This window comes from Balaenoptera physalus (genome assembly GCF_965194825.1).
Source record: "Balaenoptera physalus genome assembly, chromosome: 8".
Taxonomy (NCBI): domain Eukaryota; kingdom Metazoa; phylum Chordata; class Mammalia; order Artiodactyla; family Balaenopteridae; genus Balaenoptera; species Balaenoptera physalus.
The window spans coordinates 40750713-40772018 of record NC_138887.1 but is presented as its reverse complement, the minus strand read 5'-3'; positions in this window follow the sequence as shown (position 1 = coordinate 40772018).

The following is a 21306-nucleotide window of genomic DNA, read 5'->3' as shown; positions in this document are numbered from 1 at the left end:
CTGAACGAATTTTGGAAGAATTTCTCTCTCTTTCACTGTCTTTGTTTCACGGGTTTTTAAAAGTAATTGATTTTTATAATGGGGTTTAGCTGCTTTTCACTGCTGTGTTTATGCCGCTTTACACCCACTTGACTCACTTACAGAGAGATATCAATACATAGGTTTTAAGATTCTTACTAGTAAGATATATTCTTGGGCGGTGAATAGGGGGTGTTGAGTCCAATTCACTGAGCTAGGAGTAAGTCTTGTCTATTACATATTGGGTTTATGGAACGGTATCTGAGCTAATTTGAAACCCTTGTTTTATGCATCACCCCACCTCACCTTTCCCGTTAAGCAGCCATAGTGTGTTTTCTAAACGTGGGACTCTGTTCTGTTTTGTAATTCAGTTCAAGGGTAGCGGTGTTTACACTCCCTCTATAAGTGATATCTTATGATAAGTGTCTTTTTCTGTGTGACTTATTTCACTTAGAATCGTCGTACCTAAATCCACTCATCATACTGCTGCTAGCCTTATGACGTTGATTTCATGGCTGAGCGATATTCCATTGTACATAAGGACCACAACTTCTTTATCCATTTTTCTCTTTCCTGGGATATTTAAGGTGTAACGAAGTTGAGGTTCTTGTCAACAGAGCAGCCCTAAACTTTGGGGTGCCTGTGTCTTGCTGATTTTTAGTTTTCCCAATTTATACGCCCATAAGTGGAAGTGCCCTATGCTCTCTAAGCTGAGTTTTTCAGATGTTTCAGGACACACGGTACACTTCTCCAAAGTGGCTGTTGTCAATTTACATCTCGCCCATCAACGTAGGAAGGCTCCCGTTTCTCCATGGCCTGTCCTGCATTTCTGGTTTTGACACTTTATTCTGCATGGCCCTTTTGACCGATGGGAAGCGAGACTTCTTTGTAGCGCTGATTTGCCTTTCCAGGTTGCTTGGTTGGCCAAAAAGGGCGTATGCGTTTTTTCCTGAATATATTCTGGAAAAAACGCATACGCCCTTTTTGGCCAAGGGCATCATTGTCGAGGTTTTGCCGCTTTTCCTGTGCTTTAAAGGCGATTCGAATCTCCCTCCTGAAATCTGTTTCCTGCAATTCTGCCTTGCTTTCAAATCCTCTTCGATGCCTTCCCTCAATATATTTGTGGACGAGAGTGATCATTTATAAGTCTGCATGTTTGTGAATTGCAGTGCCCCTGAGCTCCATTTTTCAACTCGCTTTCTTGGGAGCTGGCCGCAAAAGCGCAGGATTGCTTCAGGCCCTACTCTGGTCCCGGGCGGCAGGCTGAGCCTGTTGTTAATTCTTCTTCCTGATGGGAAAATAGAGTGACCTGTGCCTGTTCCAACAACTAGAGCTAGTCTCTCATTGGTTCCCCCTCTTCCCGTTCATCCTCAGAACAAATTGCAACCTGTACGAAACAGGAGGTTAAAGGTGCTGATTCTCCAAGGAGGAAGATTGCTGGTAAAGCGGCTGGAATGGCGAACCCGCGCACAAGGAGATGAGAAATGAGGTGCGTTTTAGAAACCTTTCCCGATCACACGGTGTACCATCTTCTGGGTTTCTCATGCATGTTTTCGATGTAGGAAGATGCCCTTGAACCTGGAGATTTGGGACCCATGGGATGGGTACCACGCAGTATTACTTTAAAGGGTCTGCGTTTGCTCACCCAACCTCACCAAACCTCTCAGCCCCAAGAGTGTCCACCCTTATGTCTCAATCAGCTGTGGGACTAGATATGGTCAATCCAGGTGGCATCACAGCCCCTGAACGAATTTTGGAAGAATTTCTCTCTGTTTCACTGTCTTTGTTTCACGGGTTTTTAAAAGTAATTGATTTTTATAATGGGGTTTAGCTGCTTTTCACTGCTGTGTTTATGCCGCTTTACACACACTTGACTCACTTACAGAGAGATATCAATACATAGGTTTTAAGATTCTTACTAGTCAGATATATTCTTGGGCGGTGAATAGGGGGTGTTGAGTCCAATTCACTGAGCTAGGAGTAAGTCTTGTCTATTACATATTGGGTTTATGGAACGGTATCTGAGCTAATTTGAAACCCTTGTTTTTTGCATCACCCCACCTCACCTTTCCCGTTAAGCAGCCATAGTGTGTTTTCTAAACGTGTGACTCTGTTCTGTTTTGTAATTCAGTTCAAGGGTAGCGGTGTTTACACTCCCTCTATAAGTTTTATCTTATGATAAGTGTCTTTTTCTGTGTGACTTATTTCACTTAGAATCGTCGTACCTAAATCCACTCATCATGCTGCTGCTAGCCTTATGACGTTGATTTCATGGCTGAGTGATATTCCATTGTACATAAGGACCACAACTTCTTTATCCATTTTTCTCTTTCCTGGGATATTTAAGGTGTAACGAAGTTGAGGTTCTTGTCAACAGAGCAGCCCTAAACTTTGGGGTGCCTGTGTCTTTCTGATTTTTAGTTTTCCCAATTTATACGCCCATAAGTGGAAGTGCCCTATGCTCTCTAAGTTGAGTTTTTTAGATGTTTCAGGACACACGGTACACTTCTCCAGAGTGGCTGTTGTCAATTTACATACTGTCCATCAGCGTCGCAAGGCTCCCGTTTCTCCATGGCCTGTCCTGCATTTCTGGTTTTGACACTTTATTCAGCATGGCCCTTTTGACCGATGGGAAGCGAGACTTCTTTGTAGCGCTGATTTGCCTTTCCAGGTTGCTTGGTTGGCCAAAAAGGGCGTATGCGTTTTTTCCTGAATATATTCAGGAAAAAACGCATACGCCCTTTTTGGCCAAGGGCATCATTGTCGAGGTTTTGCCGCTTTTCCTGTGCTTTAAAGGCGATTCGAATCTCCCTCCTGAAATCTGTTTCCTGCAATTCTGCCTTGCTTTCAAATCCTCTTCGTTGCCTTCCCTCAATATATTTGTGGACGAGAGTGATCATTTATAAGTCTGCAGGTTTGTGAATTGCAGTGCCCCTGAGCTCCATTTTTCAACTCGCTTTCTTGGGAGCTGGCCGCAAAAGCGCAGGATTGCTTCAGGCCCTACTCTGGTCCCGGGCGGCAGGCTGAGCCTGTGGTTAATTCTTCTTCCTGATGGGAAAATAGAGTGACCTGTGCCTGTCCCAACACCTAGAGCTAGTCTCTCATTGGTTCCCCCTCTTCCCGTTCATCCTCAGGACAAATTGCAACCTGTACGGAACAGGAGGTTAAAGGTGCTGATTCTCCAAGGAGGGAGATTGCTTGTAAAGCGGCTGGAATGGCGAACCCGCGCACAAGGAGATGAGAAATGAGGTGCGTTTTAGAAACCTTTCCCGATCACACGGTGTACCATCTTCTGGGTTTCTCATGCATGTTTTCGATGTAGGAAGATGCCCTTGAACCCTGAGATTTGGGACCCATGGGATGGGTACCACGCAGTATTACTTTAAAGTGTCTGCGTTTGCTCACCCAACCTCACCAAACCTCTCAGCCCCAAGAGTGTCCACCCTTATGTCTCAATCAGCTGTGGGTCTAGATATGGTCAATCCAGGTGGCTTCACAGCCCCTGGACGAATTTTGTAAGAATTTCTCTCTCTTTCACTGTCTTTGTTTCACGGGTTTTTAAAAGTAATTGATTTTTATAATGGGGTTTAGCTGCTTTTCACTGCTGTGTTTATGCCGCTTTACACCCACTTGACTCACTTACAGAGAGATATCAATACATAGGTTTTAAGATTCTTACTAGTCAGATATATTCTTGGGCGGTGAATAGGGGGTGTTGAGTCCAATTCACTGAACTAGGAGTAGGTCTTGTCTATTACCTATTGGGTTTATGGAACGGTATCTGAGCTAATTTGAAACCCTTGTTTTATGCATCACCCCACCTCACCTTTCCCGTTAAGCAGCCATAGTGTGTTTTCTAAACGTGTGACTCTGTTCTGTTTTGTAATTCAGTTCAAGGGTAGCGGTGTTTACACTCCCTCTATAAGTGATATCTTATGATAAGTGTCTTTTTCTGTGTGACTTATTTCACTTAGAATCGTCGTACCTAAATGCACTCATCATGCTGCTGCTAGCCTTATGACGTTGATTTCATGGCTGAGTGATATTCCATTGTACATAAGGACCACAACTTCTTTATCCATTTTTCTCTTTCCTGGGATATTTAAGGTGTAACAAAGTGGAGGTTCTTGTCAACAGAGCAGCCCTAAATTTTGGTGTGCCTGTGTCTTGCTGATTTTTAGTTTTCCCAATTTATACGCCCATAAGTGGAAGTGCCCTATGCTCTCTAAGTTCAGTTTTTTAGATGTTTCAGGACACACCGTACACTTCTCCAGAGTGGCTGTTGTCAATTTACATCTCGCCCATCAGCGTAGCCAGGCTCCCGTTTCTCCATGGCCTGTCCTGCATTTCTGGTTTTGATACTTTATTCAGCATGGCCCTTTTGACCGATGGGAAGCGAGACTTCTTTGTAGCGCTGATTTGCCTTTCCAGGTTGCTTGGTTGGCCAAAAAGGGCGTATGCGTTTTTTCCTGAATATATTCTGGAAAAAACGCATACGCCCTTTTTGGCCAAGGGCATCATTGTCGAGGTTTTGCCGCTTTTCCTGTGCTTTAAAGGCGATTCGAATCTCCCTCCTGAAATCTGTTTCCTGCAATTCTGCCTTGCTTTCAAATCCTCTTCGATGCCTTCCCTCAATATATTTGTGGACGAGAGTGATCATTTATAAGTCTGCATGTTTGTGAATTGCAGTGCCCCTGAGCTCCATTTTTCAACTCGCTTTCTTGGGAGCTGGCCGCAAAAGCGCAGGATTGCTTCAGGCCCTACTCTGGTCCCGGGCGGCAGGCTGAGCCTGTTGTTAATTCTTCTTCCTGATGGGAAAATAGAGTGACCTGTGCCTGTTCCAACAACTAGAGCTAGTCTCTCATTGGTTCCCCCTCTTCCCGTTCATCCTCAGAACAAATTGCAACCTGTACGAAACAGGAGGTTAAAGGTGCTGATTCTCCAAGGAGGAAGATTGCTGGTAAAGCGGCTGGAATGGCGAACCCGCGCACAAGGAGATGAGAAATGAGGTGCGTTTTAGAAACCTTTCCCGATCACACGGTGTACCATCTTCTGGGTTTCTCATGCATGTTTTCGATGTAGGAAGATGCCCTTGAACCTGGAGATTTGGGACCCATGGGATGGGTACCACGCAGTATTACTTTAAAGGGTCTGCGTTTGCTCACCCAACCTCACCAAACCTCTCAGCCCCAAGAGTGTCCACCCTTATGTCTCAATCAGCTGTGGGACTAGATATGGTCAATCCAGGTGGCATCACAGCCCCTGAACGAATTTTGGAAGAATTTCTCTCTGTTTCACTGTCTTTGTTTCACGGGTTTTTAAAAGTAATTGATTTTTATAATGGGGTTTAGCTGCTTTTCACTGCTGTGTTTATGCCGCTTTACACACACTTGACTCACTTACAGAGAGATATCAATACATAGGTTTTAAGATTCTTACTAGTCAGATATATTCTTGGGCGGTGAATAGGGGGTGTTGAGTCCAATTCACTGAGCTAGGAGTAAGTCTTGTCTATTACATATTGGGTTTATGGAACGGTATCTGAGCTAATTTGAAACCCTTGTTTTTTGCATCACCCCACCTCACCTTTCCCGTTAAGCAGCCATAGTGTGTTTTCTAAACGTGTGACTCTGTTCTGTTTTGTAATTCAGTTCAAGGGTAGCGGTGTTTACACTCCCTCTATAAGTTTTATCTTATGATAAGTGTCTTTTTCTGTGTGACTTATTTCACTTAGAATCGTCGTACCTAAATCCACTCATCATGCTGCTGCTAGCCTTATGACGTTGATTTCATGGCTGAGTGATATTCCATTGTACATAAGGACCACAACTTCTTTATCCATTTTTCTCTTTCCTGGGATATTTAAGGTGTAACGAAGTTGAGGTTCTTGTCAACAGAGCAGCCCTAAACTTTGGGGTGCCTGTGTCTTTCTGATTTTTAGTTTTCCCAATTTATACGCCCATAAGTGGAAGTGCCCTATGCTCTCTAAGTTGAGTTTTTTAGATGTTTCAGGACACACGGTACACTTCTCCAGAGTGGCTGTTGTCAATTTACATACTGTCCATCAGCGTCGCAAGGCTCCCGTTTCTCCATGGCCTGTCCTGCATTTCTGGTTTTGACACTTTATTCAGCATGGCCCTTTTGACCGATGGGAAGCGAGACTTCTTTGTAGCGCTGATTTGCCTTTCCAGGTTGCTTGGTTGGCCAAAAAGGGCGTATGCGTTTTTTCCTGAATATATTCAGGAAAAAACGCATACGCCCTTTTTGGCCAAGGGCATCATTGTCGAGGTTTTGCCGCTTTTCCTGTGCTTTAAAGGCGATTCGAATCTCCCTCCTGAAATCTGTTTCCTGCAATTCTGCCTTGCTTTCAAATCCTCTTCGTTGCCTTCCCTCAATATATTTGTGGACGAGAGTGATCATTTATAAGTCTGCAGGTTTGTGAATTGCAGTGCCCCTGAGCTCCATTTTTCAACTCGCTTTCTTGGGAGCTGGCCGCAAAAGCGCAGGATTGCTTCAGGCCCTACTCTGGTCCCGGGCGGCAGGCTGAGCCTGTGGTTAATTCTTCTTCCTGATGGGAAAATAGAGTGACCTGTGCCTGTCCCAACACCTAGAGCTAGTCTCTCATTGGTTCCCCCTCTTCCCGTTCATCCTCAGGACAAATTGCAACCTGTACGGAACAGGAGGTTAAAGGTGCTGATTCTCCAAGGAGGGAGATTGCTTGTAAAGCGGCTGGAATGGCGAACCCGCGCACAAGGAGATGAGAAATGAGGTGCGTTTTAGAAACCTTTCCCGATCACACGGTGTACCATCTTCTGGGTTTCTCATGCATGTTTTCGATGTAGGAAGATGCCCTTGAACCCTGAGATTTGGGACCCATGGGATGGGTACCACGCAGTATTACTTTAAAGTGTCTGCGTTTGCTCACCCAACCTCACCAAACCTCTCAGCCCCAAGAGTGTCCACCCTTATGTCTCAATCAGCTGTGGGTCTAGATATGGTCAATCCAGGTGGCTTCACAGCCCCTGGACGAATTTTGTAAGAATTTCTCTCTCTTTCACTGTCTTTGTTTCACGGGTTTTTAAAAGTAATTGATTTTTATAATGGGGTTTAGCTGCTTTTCACTGCTGTGTTTATGCCGCTTTACACCCACTTGACTCACTTACAGAGAGATATCAATACATAGGTTTTAAGATTCTTACTAGTCAGATATATTCTTGGGCGGTGAATAGGGGGTGTTGAGTCCAATTCACTGAACTAGGAGTAGGTCTTGTCTATTACCTATTGGGTTTATGGAACGGTATCTGAGCTAATTTGAAACCCTTGTTTTATGCATCACCCCACCTCACCTTTCCCGTTAAGCAGCCATAGTGTGTTTTCTAAACGTGTGACTCTGTTCTGTTTTGTAATTCAGTTCAAGGGTAGCGGTGTTTACACTCCCTCTATAAGTGATATCTTATGATAAGTGTCTTTTTCTGTGTGACTTATTTCACTTAGAATCGTCGTACCTAAATGCACTCATCATGCTGCTGCTAGCCTTATGACGTTGATTTCATGGCTGAGTGATATTCCATTGTACATAAGGACCACAACTTCTTTATCCATTTTTCTCTTTCCTGGGATATTTAAGGTGTAACAAAGTGGAGGTTCTTGTCAACAGAGCAGCCCTAAATTTTGGTGTGCCTGTGTCTTGCTGATTTTTAGTTTTCCCAATTTATACGCCCATAAGTGGAAGTGCCCTATGCTCTCTAAGTTCAGTTTTTTAGATGTTTCAGGACACACCGTACACTTCTCCAGAGTGGCTGTTGTCAATTTACATCTCGCCCATCAGCGTAGCCAGGCTCCCGTTTCTCCATGGCCTGTCCTGCATTTCTGGTTTTGATACTTTATTCAGCATGGCCCTTTTGACCGATGGGAAGCGAGACTTCTTTGTAGCGCTGATTTGCCTTTCCAGGTTGCTTGGTTGGCCAAAAAGGGCGTATGCGTTTTTTCCTGAATATATTCAGGAAAAAACGCATACGCCCTTTTTGGCCAAGGGCATCATTGTCGAGGTTTTGCCGCTTTTCCTGTGCTTTAAAGGCGATTCGAATCTCCCTCCTGAAATCTGTTTCCTGCAATTCTGCCTTGCTTTCAAATCCTCTTCGTTGCCTTCCCTCAATATATTTGTGGACGAGAGTGATCATTTATAAGTCTGCAGGTTTGTGAATTGCAGTGCCCCTGAGCTGCATTTTTCAACTCGCTTTCTTGGGAGCTGGCCGCAAAACCGCAGGATTGCTTCAGGCCCCACTCTGGTCCCGGGCGGCAGGCTGAGCCTGTGGTTAATTCTTCTTCCTGATGGGAAAATAGAGTGACCTGTGCCTGTCCCAACACCTAGAGCTAGTCTCTCATTGGTTCCCCCTCTTCCCGTTCATCCTCAGGACAAATTGCAACCTGTACGGAACAGGAGGTTAAAGGTGCTGATTCTCCAAGGAGGGAGATTGCTTGTAAAGTGGCTGGAATGGCGAACACGCGCACAAGGAGATGAGAAATGAGGTGCGTTTTAGAAACCTTTCCCGATCACACGGTGTACCATCTTCTGGGTTTCTCATGCATGTTTTCGATGTAGGAAGATGCCCTTGAACCTGGAGATTTGGGACCCATGGGATGGGTACCACGCAGTATTACGTTAAAGGGTCTGCGTTTGCTCACACAACCTCACCAAACCTCTCAGCCCCAAGAGTGTCCACCCTTATGTCTCAATCAGCTGTGGGTCTAGATATGGTCAATCCAGGTGGCATCACAGCCCCTGAACGAATTTTGGAAGAATTTCTCTCTCTTTCACTGTCTTTGTTTCACGGGTTTTTAAAAGTAATTGATTTTTATAATGGGGTTTAGCTGCTTTTCACTGCTGTGTTTATGCCGCTTTACACCCACTTGACTCACTTACAGAGAGATATCAATACATAGGTTTTAAGATTCTTACTAGTCAGATATATTCTTGGGCGGTGAATAGGGGGTGTTGAGTCCAATTCACTGAACTAGGAGTAGGTCTTGTCTATTACCTATTGGGTTTATGGAACGGTATCTGAGCTAATTTGAAACCCTTGTTTTATGCATCACCCCACCTCACCTTTCCCGTTAAGCAGCCATAGTGTGTTTTCTAAACGTGTGACTCTGTTCTGTTTTGTAATTCAGTTCAAGGGTAGCGGTGTTTACACTCCCTCTATAAGTGATATCTTATGATAAGTGTCTTTTTCTGTGTGACTTATTTCACTTAGAATCGTCGTACCTAAATCCACTCATCATGCTGCTGCTAGCCTTATGACGTTGATTTCATGGCTGAGTGATATTCCATTGTACATAAGGACCACAACTTCTTTATCCATTTTTCTCTTTCCTGGGATATTTAAGGTGTAAGGAAGTGGAGGTTCTTGTCAACAGAACAGCCCTAAACTTTGGGGTGCCTGTGTCTTGCTGATTTTTAGTTTTCCCAATTTATACGCCCATGTGTGGAAGTACCCTATGATCTCTAAGCTGAGGTTTTTATATGTTTCAGGACACACCGTACACTTCTCCAGAGTGGCTGTTGTCAATTTACATCTCGCCCATCAGCGTAGCAAGGCTCCCGTTTCTCCATGGCCTGTCCTGCATTTCTGGTTTTGACACTTTATTCAGCATGGCCCTCTTGACCGATGGGAAGCGAGACTTCTTTGTAGCGCTGATTTGCCTTTCCAGGTTGATTGGTTGGCCAAAAAGGGCGTATGCGTTTTTTCCTGAATATATTCAGGAAAAAACGCATACGCCCTTTTTGGCCAAGGGCATCATTGTCGAGGTTTTGCCGCTTTTCCTGTGCTTTAAAGGCGATTCGAATCTCCCTCCTGAAATCTGTTTCCTGCAATTCTGCCTTGCTTTCAAATCCTCTTCGTTGCCTTCCCTCAATATATTTGTGGACGAGAGTGGTCATTTATAAGTCTGCAGGTTTGTGAATTGCAGTGCCCCTGAGCTCCATTTTTCAACTCGCTTTCTTGGGAGCTGGCCGCAAAAGCGCAGGATTGCTTCAGGCCCTAATCTGGTCACGGGCGGCAGGCTGAGCCTGTGGTTAATTCTTCTTCCTGATGGGAAAATAGAGTGACCTGTGCCTGTCCCAACACCTAGAGCTAGTCTCTCATTGGTTCCCCCTCTTTCCGTTCATCCTCAGGACAAATTGCAACCTATACGGAACAGGAGGTTAAAGGTGCTGATTCTCCAAGGAGGGAGATTGCTTGTAAAGCGGCTGGAATGGCGAACCCGCGCACAAGGAGATGAGAAATGAGGTGCGTTTTAGAAACCTTTCCCGATCACACGGTGTACCATCTTCTGGGTTTCTCATGCATGTTTTCGATGTAGGAAAATGCCCTTGAACCTGGAGATTTGGGACCCATGGGATGGGTACCACGCAGTATTACTTTAAAGGGTCTGCATTTGCTCACCCAACCTCACCAAACCTCTCAGCCCCAAGAGTGTCCACCCTTATGTCTCAATCAGCTGTGGGTCTAGATATGGTCAATCCAGGTGGCATCACAGCTCCTGAACGAATTTTGGAAGAATTTCTCTCTCTTTCACTGTCTTTGTTTCACGGGTTTTTAAAAGTAATTGATTTTTATAATGGGGTTTAGCTGCTTTTCACTGCTGTGTTTATGCCGCTTTACACCCACTTGACTCACTTACAGAGAGATATCAATACATAGGTTTTAAGATTCTTACTAGTCAGATATATTCTTGGGCGGTGAATAGGGGGTGTTGAGTCCAATTCACTGAACTAGGAGTAGGTCTTGTCTATTACCTATTGGGTTTATGGAACGGTATCTGAGCTAATTTGAAACCCTTGTTTTATGCATCACCCAACCTCACCTTTCCCGTTAAGCAGCCATAGTGTGTTTTCTAAACGTGTGACTCTGTTCTGTTTTGTAATTCAGTTCAAGGGTAGCGGTGTTTACACTCCCTCTATAAGTGATATCTTATGATAAGTGTCTTTTTCTGTGTGACTTATTTCACTTAGAATCGTCGTACCTAATTCCACTCATCATGCTGCTGCTAGCCTTATGACGTTGATTTCATGAATGAGTGATATTCCATTGTACATAAGGACCACAACTTCTTTATCCATTTTTCTCTTTCCTGGGATATTTAAGGTGTAACGAAGTGGAGGTTCTTGTCAACAGAGCAGCCCTAAACTTTGGGGTGCCTGTGTCTTGCTGATTTTTAGTTTTCCCAATTTATACGCCCATAAGTGGAAGTGCCCTATGCTCTCTAAGCTGAGTTTTTTAGATGTTTCAGGACACACCGTACACTTCTCGAGAGTGGCTGTTGTCAATTTACATCTCGCCCATCAGCGTAGCAAGGCTCCCGTTTCTCCATGGCCTGTCCTGCATTTCTTGTTTTGACACTTTATTCAGCATGGCCGTTTTGACCGATGGGAAGCGAGACTTCTTCGTAGCGCTGATTTGCCTTTCCAGGTTGCTTGGTTGGCCAAAAAGGGCGTATGCGTTTTTTCCTGAATATATTCAGGAAAAAACGCATACGCCCTTTTTGGCCAAGGGCATCATTGTCGAGGTTTTGCCGCTTTTCCTGTGCTTTAAAGGCGATTCGAATCTCCCTCCTGAAATCTGTTTCCTGCAATTCTGCCTTGCTTTCAAATCCTCTTCGTTGCCTTCCCTCAATATATTTGTGGACGAGAGTGATCATTTATAAGTCTGCAGGTTTGTGAATTGCAGTGCCCCTGAGCTCCATTTTTCAACTCGCTTTCTTGGGAGCTGGCCGCAAAAGCGCAGGATTGCTTCAGGCCCTACTCTGGTCCCGGGCGGCAGGCTGAGCCTGTGGTTAATTCTTCTTCCTGATGGGAAAATAGAGTGACCTGTGCCTGTCCCAACACCTAGAGCTAGTCTCTCATTGGTTCCCCCTCTTTCCGTTCATCCTCAGGACAAATTGCAACCTATACGGAACAGGAGGTTAAAGGTGCTGATTCTCCAAGGAGGGAGATTGCTTGTAAAGCGGCTGGAATGGCGTACCCGCGCACAAGGAGATGAGAAATGAGGTGCGTTTTAGAAACCTTTCCCGATCACACGGTGTACCATCTTCTGGGTTTCTCATGCATGTTTTCGATGTAGGAAGATGCCCTTGAACCTGGAGATTTGGGACCCATGGGATGGGTACCACGCAGTATTACTTTAAAGGGTCTGCGTTTGCTCACCCAACCTCACCAAACCTCTCAGCCCCAAGAGTGTCCACCCTTATGTCTCAATCAGCTGTGGGTCTAGATATGGTCAATCCAGGTGGCATCACAGCCCCTGAACGAATTTTGGAAGAATTTCTCTCTCTTTCACTGTCTTTGTTTCACGGGTTTTTAAAAGTAATTGATTTTTATAATGGGGTTTAGCTGCTTTTCACTGCTGTGTTTATGCCGCTTTACACCCACTTGACTCACTTACAGAGAGATATCAATACATAGGTTTTAAGATTCTTACTAGTCAGATATATTCTTGGGCGGTGAATAGGGGGTGTTGAGTCCAATTCACTGAACTAGGAGTAGGTCTTGTCTATTACCTATTGGGTTTATGGAACGGTATCTGAGCTAATTTGAAACCCTTGTTTTATGCATCACCCCACCTCACCTTTCCCGTTAAGCAGCCATAGTGTGTTTTCTAAACGTGTGACTCTGTTCTGTTTTGTAATTCAGTTCAAGGGTAGCGGTGTTTACACTCCCTCTATAAGTGATATCTTATGATAAGTGTCTTTTTCTGTGTGACTTATTTCACTTAGAATCGTCGTACCTAAATCCACTCATCATGCTGCTGCTAGCCTTATGATGTTGATTTCATGGCTGAGTGATATTCCATTGTACATAAGGACCACAACTTCTTTATCCATTTTTCTCTTTCCTGGAATATTTAAGGTGTAAGGAAGTGGAGGTTCTTGTCAACAGAGCAGTCCTAAACTTTGGGGTGCCTGTGTCTTGCTGATTTTTAGTTTTCCCAATTTATACGCCCATGTGTGGAAGTACCCTATGATCTCTAAACTGAGTTTTTTATATGTTTCAGGACACACCGTACACTTCTCCAGAGTGGCTGTTTTCAATTTACATCTCGCCCATCAGCGTAGCAAGGCTCCCGTTTCTCCATGGCCTGTCCTGCATTTCTGGTTTTGACACTTTATTCAGCATGGTCCTCTTGACCGATGGGAAGCGATACTTCTTTGTAGCGCTGATTTGCCTTTCCAGGTTGCTTGGTTGGCCAAAAAGGGCGTATGCGTTTTTTCCTGAATATATTCAGGAAAAAACGCATACGCCCTTTTTGGCCAAGGGCATCATTGTCGAGGTTTTGCCGCTTTTCCTGTGCTTTAAAGGCGATTCGAATCTCCCTCCTGAAATCTGTTTCCTGCAATTCTGCCTTGCTTTCAAATCCTCTTCGTTGCCTTCCCTCAATATATTTGTGGACGAGAGTGATCATTTATAAGTCTGCAGGTTTGTGAATTGCAGTGCCCCTGAGCTCCATTTTTCAACTCGCTTTCTTGGGAGCTGGCCGCAAAAGCGCAGGATTGCTTCAGGCCCTACTCTGGTCCCGGGCGGCAGGCTGAGCCTGTGGTTAATTCTTCTTCCTGATGGGAAAATAGAGTGACCTGTGCCTGTCCCAACACCTAGAGCTAGTCTCTCATTGGTTCCCCCTCTTCCCGTTCATCCTCAGGACAAATTGCAACCTGTACGGAACAGGAGGTTAAAGGTGCTGATTCTCCAAGGAGGGAGATTGCTTGTAAAGCGGCTGGAATGGCGAACCCGCGCACAAGGAGATGAGAAATGAGGTGCGTTTTAGAAACCTTTCCCGATCACACGGTGTACCATCTTCTGGGTTTCTCATGCATGTTTTCGATGTAGGAAGATGCCCTTGAACCCTGAGATTTGGGACCCATGGGATGGGTACCACGCAGTATTACTTTAAAGTGTCTGCGTTTGCTCACCCAACCTCACCAAACCTCTCAGCCCCAAGAGTGTCCACCCTTATGTCTCAATCAGCTGTGGGTCTAGATATGGTCAATCCAGGTGGCTTCACAGCCCCTGGACGAATTTTGTAAGAATTTCTCTCTCTTTCACTGTCTTTGTATCACGGGTTTTTAAAAGTAATTGATTTTTATAATGGGGTTTAGCTGCTTTTCACTGCTGTGTTTATGCCGCTTTACACCCACTTGACTCACTTACAGAGAGATATCAATACATAGGTTTTAAGATTCTTACTAGTCAGATATATTCTTGGGCGGTGAATAGGGTGTGTTGAGTCCAATTCACTGAACTAGGAGTAGGTCTTGTCTATTACCTATTGGGTTTATGGAACGGTATCTGAGCTAATTTGAAACCCTTGTTTTATGCATCACCCCACCTCACCTTTCCCGTTAAGCAGCCATAGTGTGTTTTCTAAACGTGTGACTCTGTTCTGTTTTGTAATTCAGTTCAAGGGTAGCGGTGTTTACACTCCCTCTATAAGTGATATCTTATGATAAGTGTCTTTTTCTGTGTGACTTCTTTCACTTAGAATCGTCGTACCTAAATCCACTCATCATGCTGCTGCTAGCCTTATGACGTTGATTTCATGGCTGAGTGATATTCCATTGTACATAAGGACCACAACTTCTTTATCCATTTTTCTCTTTCCTGGGATATTTAAGGTGTAACAAAGTGGAGGTTCTTGTCAACAGAGCAGCCCTAAACTTTGGTGTGCCTGTGTCTTGCTGATTTTTAGTTTTCCCAATTTATACGCCCATAAGTGGAAGTGCCCTATGCTCTCTAAGTTCAGTTTTTTAGATGTTTCAGGACACACCGTACACTTCTCCAGAGTGGCTGTTGTCAATTTACATCTCGCCCATCAGCGTAGCAAGGCTCCCGTTTCTCCATGGCCTGTCCTGCATTTCTGGTTTTGACACTTTATTCAGCATGGCCCTCTTGACCGATGGGAAGCGAGACTTCTCTGTAGCGCTGATTTGCCTTTCCAGGTTGATTGGTTGGCCAAAAAGGGCGTATGCGTTTTTTCCTGAATATATTCAGGAAAAAACGCATACGCCCTTTTTGGCCAAGGGCATCATTGTCGAGGTTTTGCCGCTTTTCCTGTGCTTTAAAGGCGATTCGAATCTCCCTCCTGAAATCTGTTTCCTGCAATTCTGCCTTGCTTTCAAATCCTCTTCGTTGCCTTCCCTCAATATATTTGTGGACGAGAGTGGTCATTTATAAGTCTGCAGGTTTGTGAATTGCAGTGCCCCTGAGCTCCATTTTTCAACTCGCTTTCTTGGGAGCTGGCCGCAAAAGCGCAGGATTGCTTCAGGCCCTAATCTGGTCACGGGCGGCAGGCTGAGCCTGTGGTTAATTCTTCTTCCTGATGGGAAAATAGAGTGACCTGTGCCTGTCCCAACACCTAGAGCTAGTCTCTCATTGGTTCCCCCTCTTTCCGTTCATCCTCAGGACAAATTGCAACCTATACGGAACAGGAGGTTAAAGGTGTTGATTCTCCAAGGAGGGAGATTGCTTGTAAAGCGGCTGGAATGGCGAACCCGCGCACAAGGAGATGAGAAATGAGGTGCGTTTTAGAAACCTTTCCCGATCACACGGTGTACCATCTTCTGGGTTTCTCATGCATGTTTTCGATGTAGGAAAATGCCCTTGAACCTGGAGATTTGGGACCCATGGGATGGGTACCACGCAGTATTACTTTAAAGGGTCTGCATTTGCTCACCCAACCTCACCAAACCTCTCAGCCCCAAGAGTGTCCACCCTTATGTCTCAATCAGCTGTGGGTCTAGATATGGTCAATCCAGGTGGCATGACAGCTCCTGAACGAATTTTGGAAGAATTTCTCTCTCTTTCACTGTCTTTGTTTCACGGGTTTTTAAAAGTAATTGATTTTTATAATGGGGTTTAGCTGCTTTTCACTGCTGTGTTTATGCCGCTTTACACCCACTTGACTCACTTACAGAGAGATATCAATACATAGGTTTTAAGATTCTTACTAGTCAGATATATTCTTGGGCGGTGAATAGGGGGTGTTGAGTCCAATTCACTGAACTAGGAGTAGGTCTTGTCTATTACCTATTTGGTTTATGGAACGGTATCTGAGCTAATTTGAAACCCTTGTTTTATGCATCACCCAACCTCACCTTTCCCGTTAAGCAGCCATAGTGTGTTTTCTAAACGTGTGACTCTGTTCTGTTTTGTAATTCAGTTCAAGGGTAGCGGTGTTTACACTCCCTCTATAAGTGATATCTTATGATAAGTGTCTTTTTCTGTGTGACTTATTTCACTTAGAATCGTCGTACCTAAATCCACTCATCATGCTGCTGCTAGCCTTATGACGTTGATTTCATGGCTGAGTGATATTCCACTGTACATAAGGACCACAACTTCTTTATCCATTTTTCTCTTTCCTGGGATATTTAAGGTGTAAGGAAGTGGAGGTTCTTGTCAACAGAGCAGCCCTAAACTTTGGGGTGCCTGTGTCTTGCTGATTTTTAGTTTTCCCAATTTATACGCCCATGTGTGGAAGTACACTATGATCTCTAAGCTGAGTTTTTTATATGTTTCAGGACACACCGTACACTTCTCCAGAGTGGCTGTTTTCAATTTACATCTCGCCCATCAGCGTAGCAAGGCTCCCGTTTCTCCATGGCCTGTCCTGCATTTCTGGTTTTGACACTTTATTCAGCATGGTCCTCTTGACCGATGGGAAGCGATACTTCTTTGTAGCGCTGATTTGCCTTTCCAGGTTGCTTGGTTGGCCAAAAAGGGCGTATGCGTTTTTTCCTGAATATATTCAGGAAAAAACGCATACGCCCTTTTTGGCCAAGGGCATCATTGTCGAGGTTTTGCCGCTTTTCCTGTGCTTTAAAGGCGATTCGAATCTCCCTCCTGAAATCTGTTTCCTGCAATTCTGCCTTGCTTTCAAATCCTCTTCGTTGCCTTCCCTCAATATATTTGTGGACGAGAGTGATCATTTATAAGTCTGCAGGTTTGTGAATTGCAGTGCCCCTGAGCTCCATTTTTCAACTCGCTTTCTTGGGAGCTGGCCGCAAAAGCGCAGGATTGCTTCAGGCCCTACTCTGGTCCCGGGCGGCAGGCTGAGCCTGTGGTTAATTCTTCTTCCTGATGGGAAAATAGAGCGACCTGTGCCTGTCCCAACACCTAGAGCTAGTCTCTCATTGGTTCCCCCTTTTCCCGTTCATCCTCAGGACAAATTGCAACCTGTACGGAACAGGAGGTTAAAGGTGCTGATTCTCCAAGGAGGGAGATTGCTAGTAAAGCGGCTGAAATGGCGAACCCGCGCACAAGGAAATGAGAAATGAGGTGCGTTTTAGAAACCTTTCCCGATCACACGGTGTACCATCTTCTGGGTTTCTCATGCATGTTTTCGATGTAGGAAGATGCCCTTGAAGCTGGAGATTTGGGACCCATGGGATGGGTACCACGCAGTATTACTTTAAAGGGTCTGCGTTTGCTCACCCAACCTCACCAAACCTCTCAGCCCCAAGAGTGTCCACCCTTATGTCTCAATCAGCTGTGGGTCTAGATATGGTCAATCCAGGTGGCATCACAGCCCCTGAACGAATTTTGGAAGAATTTCTCTCTCTTTCACTGTCTTTGTTTCACGGGTTTTTAAAAGTAATTGATTTTTATAATGGGGTTTAGCTGCTTTTCACTGCTGTGTTTATGCCGCTTTACACCCACTTGACTCACTTACAGAGAGATATCAATACATAGGTTTTAAGATTCTTACTAGTCAGATATATTCTTGGGCGGTGAATAGGGGGTGTTGAGTCCAATTCACTGAACTAGGAGTAGGTCTTGTCTATTACCTATTGGGTTTATGGAACGGTATCTGAGCTAATTTGAAACCCTTGTTTTATGCATCACCCCACCTCACCTTTCCCGTTAAGCAGCCATAGTGTGTTTTCTAAACGTGTGACTCTGTTCTGTTTTGTAATTCAGTTCAAGGGTAGCGGTGTTTACACTCCCTCTATAAGTGATATCTTATGATAAGTGTCTTTTTCTGTGTGACTTATTTCACTTAGAATCGTCGTACCTAAATCCACTCATCATGCTGCTGCTAGCCTTATGACGTTGATTTCATGGCTGAGTGATATTCCATTGTACATAAGGACCACAACTTCTTTATCCATTTTTCTCTTTCCTGGGATATTTAAGGTGTAAGGAAGTGGAGGTTCTTGTCAACAAAGCAGCCCTAAACTTTGGGGTGCCTGTGTCTTGCTGATTTTTAGTTTTCCCAATTTATACGCCCATGTGTGGAAGTACCCTATGATCTCTAAGCTGAGTTTTTTATATGTTTCAGGACACACCGTACACTTCTGCAGAGTGGCTGTTTTCAATTTACATCTCGCCCATCAGCGTAGCAAGGCTCCCGTTTCTCCATGGCCTGTCCTGCATTTCTGGTTTTGACACTTCATTCAGCATGGTCCTCTTGACCGATGGGAAGCGATACTTCTTTGTAGCGCTGATTTGCCTTCCCAGGTTGCTTGGTTGGCCAAAAAGGGCGTATGCGTTTTTTCCTGAATATATTCAGGAAAAAACGCATACGCCCTTTTTGGCCAAGGGCATCATTGTCGAGGTTTTGCCGCTTTTCCTGTGCTTTAAAGGCGATTCGAATCTCCCTCCTGAAATCTGTTTCCTGCAATTCTGCCTTGCTTTCAAATCCTCTTCGTTGCCTTCCCTCAATATATTTGTGGACGAGAGTGATCATTTATAAGTCTGCAGGTTTGTGAATTGCAGTGCCCCTGAGCTCCATTTTTCAACTCGCTTTCTTGGGAGCTGGCCGCAAAAGCGCAGGATTGCTTCAGGCCCTACTCTGGTCCCGGGCGGCAGGCTGAGCCTGTGGTTAATTCTTCTTCCTGATGGGAAAATAGAGCGACCTGTGCCTCTCCCAACACCTAGAGCTAGTCTCTCATTGGTTCCCCCTTTTCCCGTTCATCCTCAGGACAAATTGCAACCTGTACGGAACAGGAGGTTAAAGGTGCTGATTCTCCAAGGAGGGAGATTGCTAGTAAAGCGGCTGAAATGGCGAACCCGCGCACAAGGAAATGAGAAATGAGGTGCGTTTTAGAAACCTTTCCCGATCACACGGTGTACCATCTTCTGGGTTTCTCATGCATGTTTTCGATGTAGGAAGATGCCCTTGAACCTGGAGATTTGGGACCCATGGGATGGGTACCACGCAGTATTACTTTAAAGGGTCTGCGTTTGCTCACCCAACCTCACCAAACCTCTCAGCCCCAAGAGTGTCCACCCTTATGTCTCAATCAGCTGTGGGTCTAGATATGGTCAATCCAGGTGGCATCACAGCCCCTGAACGAATTTTGTAAGAATTTCTCTCTCTTTCACTGTCTTTGATTCACGGGTTTTTAAAAGTAATTGATTTTTATAATGGGGTTTAGCTGCTTTTCACTGCTGTGTTTATGCCGCTTTACACCCACTTGACTCACTTACAGAGAGATATCAATACATAGGTTTTAAGATTCTTACTAGTCAGATATATTCTTGGGCGGTGAATAGGGGGTGTTGAGTCCAATTCACTGAGCTAGGAGTAAGTCTTGTCTATTACATATTGGGTTTATGGAACGGTATCTGAGCTAATTTGAAACCCTTGTTTTATGCATCACCCCACCTCACCTTTCCCGTTAAGCAGCCATAGTGTGTTTTCTAAACGTGTGACTCTGTTCTGTTTTGTAATTCAGTTCAAGGGTAGCGGTGTTTACACTCCCTCTATAAGTGATATCTTATGATAAGTGTCTTTTTCTGTGTGACTTATTTCACTTAGAATCGTCGTACCTAAATCCACTCATCATGCTGCTGCTAGCCTTATGACGTTGATTTCATGGCTGAGTGATATTCCATTGTACATAAGGACCACAACTTCTTTATCCATTTTTCTCTTTCCTGGGATATTTAAGGTGTAACGAAGTGGAGGTTCTTGTCAACAGAGCAGCCCTAAACTTTGGGGTGCCTGTGTCTTGCTGATTTTTAGTTTTCCCAATTTATACGCCCATAAGTGGAAGTGCCCTATGCTCTCTAAGCTGAGTTTTTCAGATGTTTCAGGACACACGGTACACTTCTCCAGAATGGCTGTTGTCAATTTACATCTCGCCCATCAACGTAGGAAGGCTCCCGTTTCTCCATGGCCTGTCCTGCATTTCTGGTTTTGACACTTTATTCAGCATGGCCCTTTTGACCGATGGGAAGCGAGACTTCTTTGTAGCGCTGATTTGCCTTTCCAGGTTGCTTGGTTGGCCAAAAAGGGCGTATGCGTTTTTTCCTGAATATATTCAGGAAAAAACGCATACGCCCTTTTTGGCCAAGGGCATCATTGTCGAGGTTTTGCCGCTTTTCCTGTGCTTTAAAGGCGATTCGAATCTCCCTCCTGAAATCTGTTTCCTGCAATTCTGCCTTGCTTTCAAATCCTCTTCGTTGCCTTCCCTCAATATATTTGTGGACGAGAGTGATCATTTATAAGTCTGCAGGTTTGTGAATTGCAGTGCCCCTGAGCTCCATTTTTCAACTCGCTTTCTTGGGAGCTGGCCGCAAAAGCGCAGGATTGCTTCAGGCCCTACTCTGGTCCCGGGCGGCAGGCTGAGCCTGTTGTTAATTCTTCTTCCTGATGGGAAAATAGAGTGACCTGTGCCTGTTCCAACAACTAGAGCTAGTCTCTCATTGGTTCCCCCTCTTCCCGTTCATCCTCAGAACAAATTGCAACCTGTACGGAACAGGAGGTTAAAGGTGCTGATTCTCCAAGGAGGAAGATTGCTGGTAAAGCGGCTGGAATGGCGAACCCGCGCACAAGGAGATGAGAAATGAGGTGCGTTTTAGAAACCTTTCCCGATCACACGGTGTACCATCTTCTGGGTTTCTCATGCATGTTTTCGATGTAGGAAGATGCCCTTGAAGCTGGAGATTTGGGACCCATGGGATGGGTACCACGCAGTATTACTTTAAAGGGTCTGCGTTTGCTCACCCAACCTCACCAAACCTCTCAGCCCCAAGAGTGTCCACCCTTATGTCTCAATCAGCTGTGGGACTAGATATGGTCAATCCAGGTGGCATCACAGCCCCTGAACGAATTTTGGAAGAATTTCTCTCTCTTTCACTGTCTTTGTTTCACGGGTTTTTAAAAGTAATTGATTTTTATAATGGGGTTTAGCTGCTTTTCACTGCTGTGTTTATGCCGCTTTACACCCACTTGACTCACTTACAGAGAGATATCAATACATAGGTTTTAAGATTCTTACTAGTCAGAT